Here is a 7,113-nt window from a genome sequence, read left to right on the forward strand (position 1 = left end):
TGAACTTGTCTTCAAGTGCATATAAACGCTCTGCTGAAACTGCACCAACCCGGCACTAGTGCGACCCTCGTGCTGTTCGGGGCTACTTCCCTATACTAACATTCCTGTTTGTTATTTTCTCCTTTCGTTGTCTTCTGTTTCCTGGATTACTTTCCTCAAAATATCCTTATTCAGGTTAGTTGTTATCAGTTCGATATATTAGCTGGGATTGATACTTTAGAAGGCTCTTTAGAATTATCCCACTCATTGTGTTATATTTTTTGTAGATCCACCCCGGGGAAGCTTCTCTCCAATACCTACCTAGGTAGTTTCCTGTAAAATACAAATATTCTGATTACTTGCTTTAATTTCAACACTGTCTAATATCTTTGTATTCCTTTGCAGCATTGGTATTGGCGGTGTGTGTTCTCCCCGCTCTTTTATTCATATGACACCTCTGTCTGTCCCAACTGAAACAGCAGAGAGGTACATTGTAGAAAAGAGCCCCTCTTTGAGGAAGCCTGAGTCTTGTACTCAGGGGAGCTGGGATGGAAGGCTGAATATCGATTCTTGTATACACCATCATCTCCAAGGTCACTCCTCCACATCTTCGGCCTATTTCGGAGTGGTGAGTAACACCCAGGAATGTCACAGCACGTTGGAGGATGGCTTGTCTTGCAGGTTGTCTTATTGCTAGTTGGTCGCACCAGCCAAAGGGAAGGAATACTCCTCTTCGGAGCTCCTGTGTTGACTAGAATAAAGGGTCAGGACAACAGTGTTCTTTTTGCGGTTGCTGGAAGGGGCTGCAGGTGTCTCTGGTCATCTCCTTTGTCAGTTTCTTGTGTTCCAGTGGTCGACTTGTCTTCTGCCTCAGGAATATCACCGTTTATCAGGATTTTACACTCATCCTCTGCAAACTCTCCCTCCAGTTTACAGAAAGAGGCGGGTGGGTGTCCAAACTGGACAGCCAGTCCCCCAGTAGGAACGGGTTCCTTTCAGGCACATCAGCAGACAAAGGATAGCAGAGTTTCGGGATCCTCCCATGCTTCCTGTCCTTGCAGACACACTAGAGCTTCAATGGGCTACACAAAGGCTTCCCATTCGAAGACAAAACTCCAATTTGGACCTCCCCCACCCAGGAGGGCAGAGGATGGACCACGAAAGAACAACCACACAAGAAATGGCGATAAAAGAAAGAAGCCACAATTTTAAGTCAATGGTGACCCTTCAGTGCACAGCCGCAGCTGTGAAGACAGCCTGCAAGCAAACATTGCACAAAAGTTGGTAGCACACGTCCACTGCCGCCAGCCATAATTGTATGCTTGTCACCATAGCATAAATGTTACAGGATTAGTGAGAAAGGGGGTGCTAGGTATCCACTCAGAACTCCACCTAGGGGGGTGTTTGCTGATCTCAGTAAGGGAAAATCTACGAAGGATAAAAAGTATCCTTCTAACCTTGAGAACGGAATTTCTTAAGGAAAATAAAAAGAATATGAAAAGGAAAGGCCAAAGGGCTGTCAGCAACACTGCACAAAAGCTGCTGTCTGCTGCAAAAGTAAGTGCCAGATGCCTTTACAAAGTATGGATGAAAGCATGACTCCATAAAACAAAGTGAAACCACAATGAACAGGGGTCCCAGGGCCAGAGCAAAAAGAATGAATGGGGTGGAAAAAGAATGTCCTCATTCAGGAGAACAAGAAAAGGGTGCAGAAGTCCAGCAAAACGGGTGGGGGTGTCAAAGGTAGAGGGTATTTGGCATATAAATGAAAATTCTCCCTAACAGTAGTGCACTAGAAAACGAGGGTTCACTGCCACTGGCCTGTCCTGGGCACATCTTAAAGGCATAGACAATGTCACCAGGCAAAACCAAAAAAAAGGGCTACCAACTACCCCGAAACATGCAGGCAATATGTTATAAGACAAAAACACAGAAGAATGCAAAAAGAGATAGCGGTCCTCATTACGAGTCCGGCAGTAACCGTGGCGTTAAAAGCCAGCAGGTAGCCACCGGACCCGTGATGATTTACCGCCGCCTGACTTGCCGGAAACACTGAGGCATTACAACCACAATGGTCCAGTAAATCAGGTGCTGGTAATTGTAAATCCCCATTTCCATTACAGGACTCAATGGGAATGGGGACCACGGAAGCACTGGCACTGTTAATAAAGTCATCCTAGGCCTTCCATGGCTTCAATACCACAATCCAGTTGTAGACTGGGCTCTGTGTATGATCCAGTTCCCGTCTACCACTTGTAACAGCCAGTGTATGCTTGTGTATGGTATTACCACAGGCACGCACAGTCAAGCATTGATGACTACTTCTGCGCTGATTGGGTCAGTTTCTCCTGCAACACCTACCTACATACCTCCTGAATATGCTGACTTCCATGATGTTTTTGATAAGGGCATGGGTGAAACCTTACCGCCTCATCTGGTTTGTGATTGCCTAATCGACCTTGTACCTGGTGCAAAAATACCATTGGGTCGAGTGTATTCTTTGACTCTGAAAGAGGACCAAGTCCTCAAAGAATATATGGACAAGCCACTCAAAATGGCATTCATTAGACCCTCGAAATCACCTGTGGCCTCTCTCCTCTTTTTCGTCCCTAAAAAGAAGGGGATTTGAGGCCTTGCATCGACTACTGGGTGTTGAACGTTGTTACTGTAAATAACCAATATCCACTGCCTCGCATATCTGTTCTCCTAGATAGGTTGGGTTCCTCCCAGATATTCACTAAGTTGGATTTTAGAGGTTTTTAAAACCTAGTGTGCATCAGGAAGAACAATGAGTGGAAAACGGCCTTTAAAACCAAGTTCGGATTGTATGAATACATGGTAATGCCCTTTGGGCTCTGCAATGTGTCTGCCACTTGTCAGGCGTTCATGAACGACATTTTCATGACATCATGGACCAATTCATTGTGGTGTGTCTTGACGACATCCTCATCTACTCACCTTCCACATCCGAACATGTCCAACATATGCGCAATGTTTTACAACATCTCTGTGAGAATCACCTGTTTGTCAAGGCAGAGAAATGCTTATTTCATGCTACAGAAGTGGAGTTTTTGGGGTATGATTTAACCAATTTTGTGATTTAGATGAGCAAGTCCAAAGTAAAAGCAGTCTTTGAATGGCCTGTACCGAAGTATGTGAAATCCTTACAATCGTTCCTGGGATTTGCGAACTTTTATAGGCGGTTCATACACTCCTTTTCATCCATTTCAGCACCTCTCACGGCTCTTACTAGTGCCAAGATCCATTTTACCTAGTTTCCGGAAGCCCAGGTTACTTTTGATGTATTGAAAGCTGCCTTCTCTTTAGCTCCTGTACTCCAGCACCCTAATCCTGACCTGCCATTTATTGTCATGGCCGATGCTTTGGGTTTTACGGTGGGAGCTATCCTTTCTCAATCTTGTCTGGAATCCGGCAAGATCCATCCAGTAGCATATTTTTCAAGGAAACTGTCAGTTTACGAGCAAAATTATACCATCATGGTACGTGAACTCTTAGCTATCAGAGATACATTTACTGAATGGAGACATCATCTCCTGGGTGCTAAGCACTCAGTCACTGTCTACTCCGATCATCAGAGCCTTTTGGCCTTTCAATCCATGAAATGCCTGACAGTAAGGCAAGTGCGTTGGCACCTTTTTTTCTACTAATTCCATTTAACGATTATTTACCGTCCTGCTAAACAGCAGGCTACGGCAGACACTCTTTCTCGACTTCATTCAGCGGATCCTCCTTTGCATGCTGAGCCTCCCTTATTGCGAAACAGAGTCGTATGTGGATGTACCGTAATACAATCCTTGCGGTCTTTGCTTTTGGACTGGGTGGTTACTCATCCTACGGAAATTGGGGAGTTCAACCTGGACATCCTGCAAGGTTTACCCTACATCCAAGGGTGAATATTCATGCCTCCTCGGCTGGCATGTACCCAGGCTCTGAAATGGGCTCATGACTCCATTTTAGTGGCACATCCTGTTCAAAAGATGACCTTGGTGTCCTTGAGGAAATGGGCGTGGTGGCCAAACATGTCCAGGGATGTCTGCGATTATCTGGCGGATTGTGCTATCTGTGCTCAATGAAAATTGACTAGATCGAAACCCATGGGTCTCTCACAGCCGCTGCCTGTGCCGTACAAACCATGGCAAATGCTATCAATGGACTTCATGGTCAAGCTGCCGGAAATAGATGGTTATAACACCATCTGGTGTAGTAGTGGACTACTTTTCAAAAGCGCCTGTTTTTGTCCCATGCAAGGGACTTCCTCTTGTCCCTATTCTGGCTAAACTCTTTCTGGAGAATGTGTTTCATCATTATGGGTTGCCTTCTATAATAGTCTCTGACAGAGGGACCCACTTTACGTCTCGATTTTGGAAAGCCCTTACTGCCTCTCTAATGATTAACGACAGGTTCTTATCCTCGTTTAATCCACAAACTGATGGGCAGAAGGAACGGATCAATTCCACTATGAAAGAATACCTCCGGTGTTTGTGTCTCCAGTTTCAGTTTTCCTGATTATCGGTCCTCCATCCTACCGAATTTGCCTACAACAACTCGATACATATTGCTACTCGGTCCTCTCCCTTTTTTACTCTTTATGCTCAGCATCCATGGTCTCTGCCTCTGGAACCTTCATTACCAACTGATAATCCTGTAGCCTTCTCCTGTGTCCAGGACATGGACCAAATCCATAGGGATGTACGGTCTCATCTCCTGCAGATCCAAGTGTGCGCAAAGCATTTTTCAGACTTGCATCGTATTCCTGCTCCGGACTACCGTATTGGAATGATGGTTTAGCTGTCTACCCGTCATTTATATATACCAGGGAAGAAGTCTTTACTTCCGTGTTTTGTGAGGCCATACAAGATAGTGTCTGTCATCAATCCGGTGGCTGTCAAACTCTCCCTAGCTGTTTCCTGGTGTATACATCCTGTCTTTCATGTCTCCTTAGTCAAGCCTTGTCCTGATTCCACTCGTTTGCCTGTGCTTCCGAACCCTATGCTGGGGTGGACGGTGAGGAGGAGTATGAGGTTGCCAGTATCTTGGTCTACAAATTGCAGAGGGGACAGCCTTATTACCTCGTAGACTGCAAGGGCTATGGTCTTGAGGACAGGACATGGGAACCTGTGGCTCACATTAATGTCCCGGATCTGTTGAAGGCCTTCCTTGCCTCCAGGGGATTTAAATTGTCTTTGGGGGCAGCATGCAACGGTCTTCTATCAACAACTGCACTATGAAACCTATGCAGTTTTGCGACACCTCTTTTCTGCCCATTGCCTCACCCCTCTGGCAGCGTTGGCACTTGCCATGGCAACATGCTACGTTAGCCTGTTGCGTGGCACGAAGGAGGCCACGTAACTAGTCAGCTGACTAAGGCCTGCCTCCTTACTTGGTTCTGTTCATAGCGTTATTCCTGCATAGAATTCCTGATCATTCATTACCTGATTCTGACCACGACATGTTATACGCTCTCCTTCTGCCTTCGTCCAGGACTCTTTGATGCTCTTGGTTTTCCGACGCAGACTGTTTATTGGATTCCTTTGCTTCACGTCTTGATTCTTCCTTGGTCTGCACATTACCGAACCTGCCTGTCCACGGACTTCTGCGCTCTTCACACCGCCTACTTTCTCCGGTGCTCCGAACTGCTTGGTGTGCGGTTGCTGCTGGCCTTCCCGGGTAGCGCTGCTCCCCTTCTCCAGCACAACGACATATCCAGGTGTGGCATAGCGCTTCTTGGTTGCTACTGGTAAGGGTTGCTTTCTTCTCCTAATTGTTTCCGTACATATTGGGGATCCCAGCGAGAAAAAGACGATATCAGTTGGCTTTTTAACTGTCACATCTTACTGTCCATACCTGCCTGATTTCTATTGTTTGTTCCAGAACACCTGCCTCCAACTACTCTTTGGGATATTACGTTTCAGTACCTTCATTAGTGCACACTGGGACGCTCTTCTGACTGTGCACCATCCTGGACCTAGCGCGACCCTTGTGCCGCTCGGGTTTACTTACCTCTACTAACTCCCTGTTTATTAGCCTGTCCTTTCGTTGTTGTTGTTATTCTTCTGGGGTAAGAGGATGCATACTTTCACCTGTTTAGTATTGGTAGTTCTGCAAAACTGGAGTTGATTAATTCTATCCTCTGCTATAGGGCCATCCATCATCTGAATTGTAGCAGTTACACATAAGGTATAACTAGTCTAGAACTTGAGTTTTACCAATTGGCTTAATTGATCATCAAGCACGAATCTGATGTACTTTCATCCTAAAGCATTGTGGTTTGGCGGTGCGTGTGTTTCCCCCGCTCTTTAAATTGACCGGTTCCTCTGTCTGTTCCTTGCCAGCGAAACGGCATGTCATAGTAAAAATCTACCCTCAAGTTGAGGAGGCCAAAGTTCAGGGAGGAACTAGGCTTAGAAGCACTTTGGAGTACGTGTCATCCTCTCACTTCCACCACTCCGGGCCCTATACCAATGCCCCGGCCTGTGTGGTGAGTAACAATTTCAAATGGAGGAGTATGCCATCCCTGACCCTGTCTTGTAAGAGCATTCCATGGGGAGGAGAACACCATCCCTCACCCGATCTAGTAACAGCATTCCATGGAGAGGAGTACACCACCCTCGCCCTGTCAAATAACAGTATTCCATGGAGAGGAGTACATTATCCCTCACCATGTCTAGTAACAGCATTCCATGTATCATTCACCCTTTCTTGTAAGAGCATTCCATGGAGGGAGTATGCCACCCTAATCCTGTCAAATAACAGAATTCCAGGGAGAGGAGAACACCATCACTCAACCGATCTAGTAATAGCATTCCATGGAGAGGAGTACACCACCTTAACCCTGTCTTGTAACAGCGTTCCATGGAGAGAAGTACACCACCCTAACACTGTCTAATAATAGCATTCCATGGATAGGAGTATACCATCACTACCCCTGCCTGGAAGCAGTATTCCACAGAGAGGAGTACACCATCCCTCACCCTGTCTAGTGACAGCATTCCATGGAGAGGAGTACACCATCGTTACCCCTGTCTAGTAACAGCATTCCATGGAGAGGAGTACGACATCCCTCACCCAGTCTAGTAACAGCATTTCAAAGGAAGGAGTATACCATCCCGAACC

The sequence above is a fragment of the Ambystoma mexicanum genome, chromosome 13, assembly GCF_040938575.1.
Source record: "Ambystoma mexicanum isolate Mex_15411 chromosome 13, UKY_AmexF1_1, whole genome shotgun sequence".
NCBI classification, from domain to species: domain Eukaryota; kingdom Metazoa; phylum Chordata; class Amphibia; order Caudata; family Ambystomatidae; genus Ambystoma; species Ambystoma mexicanum.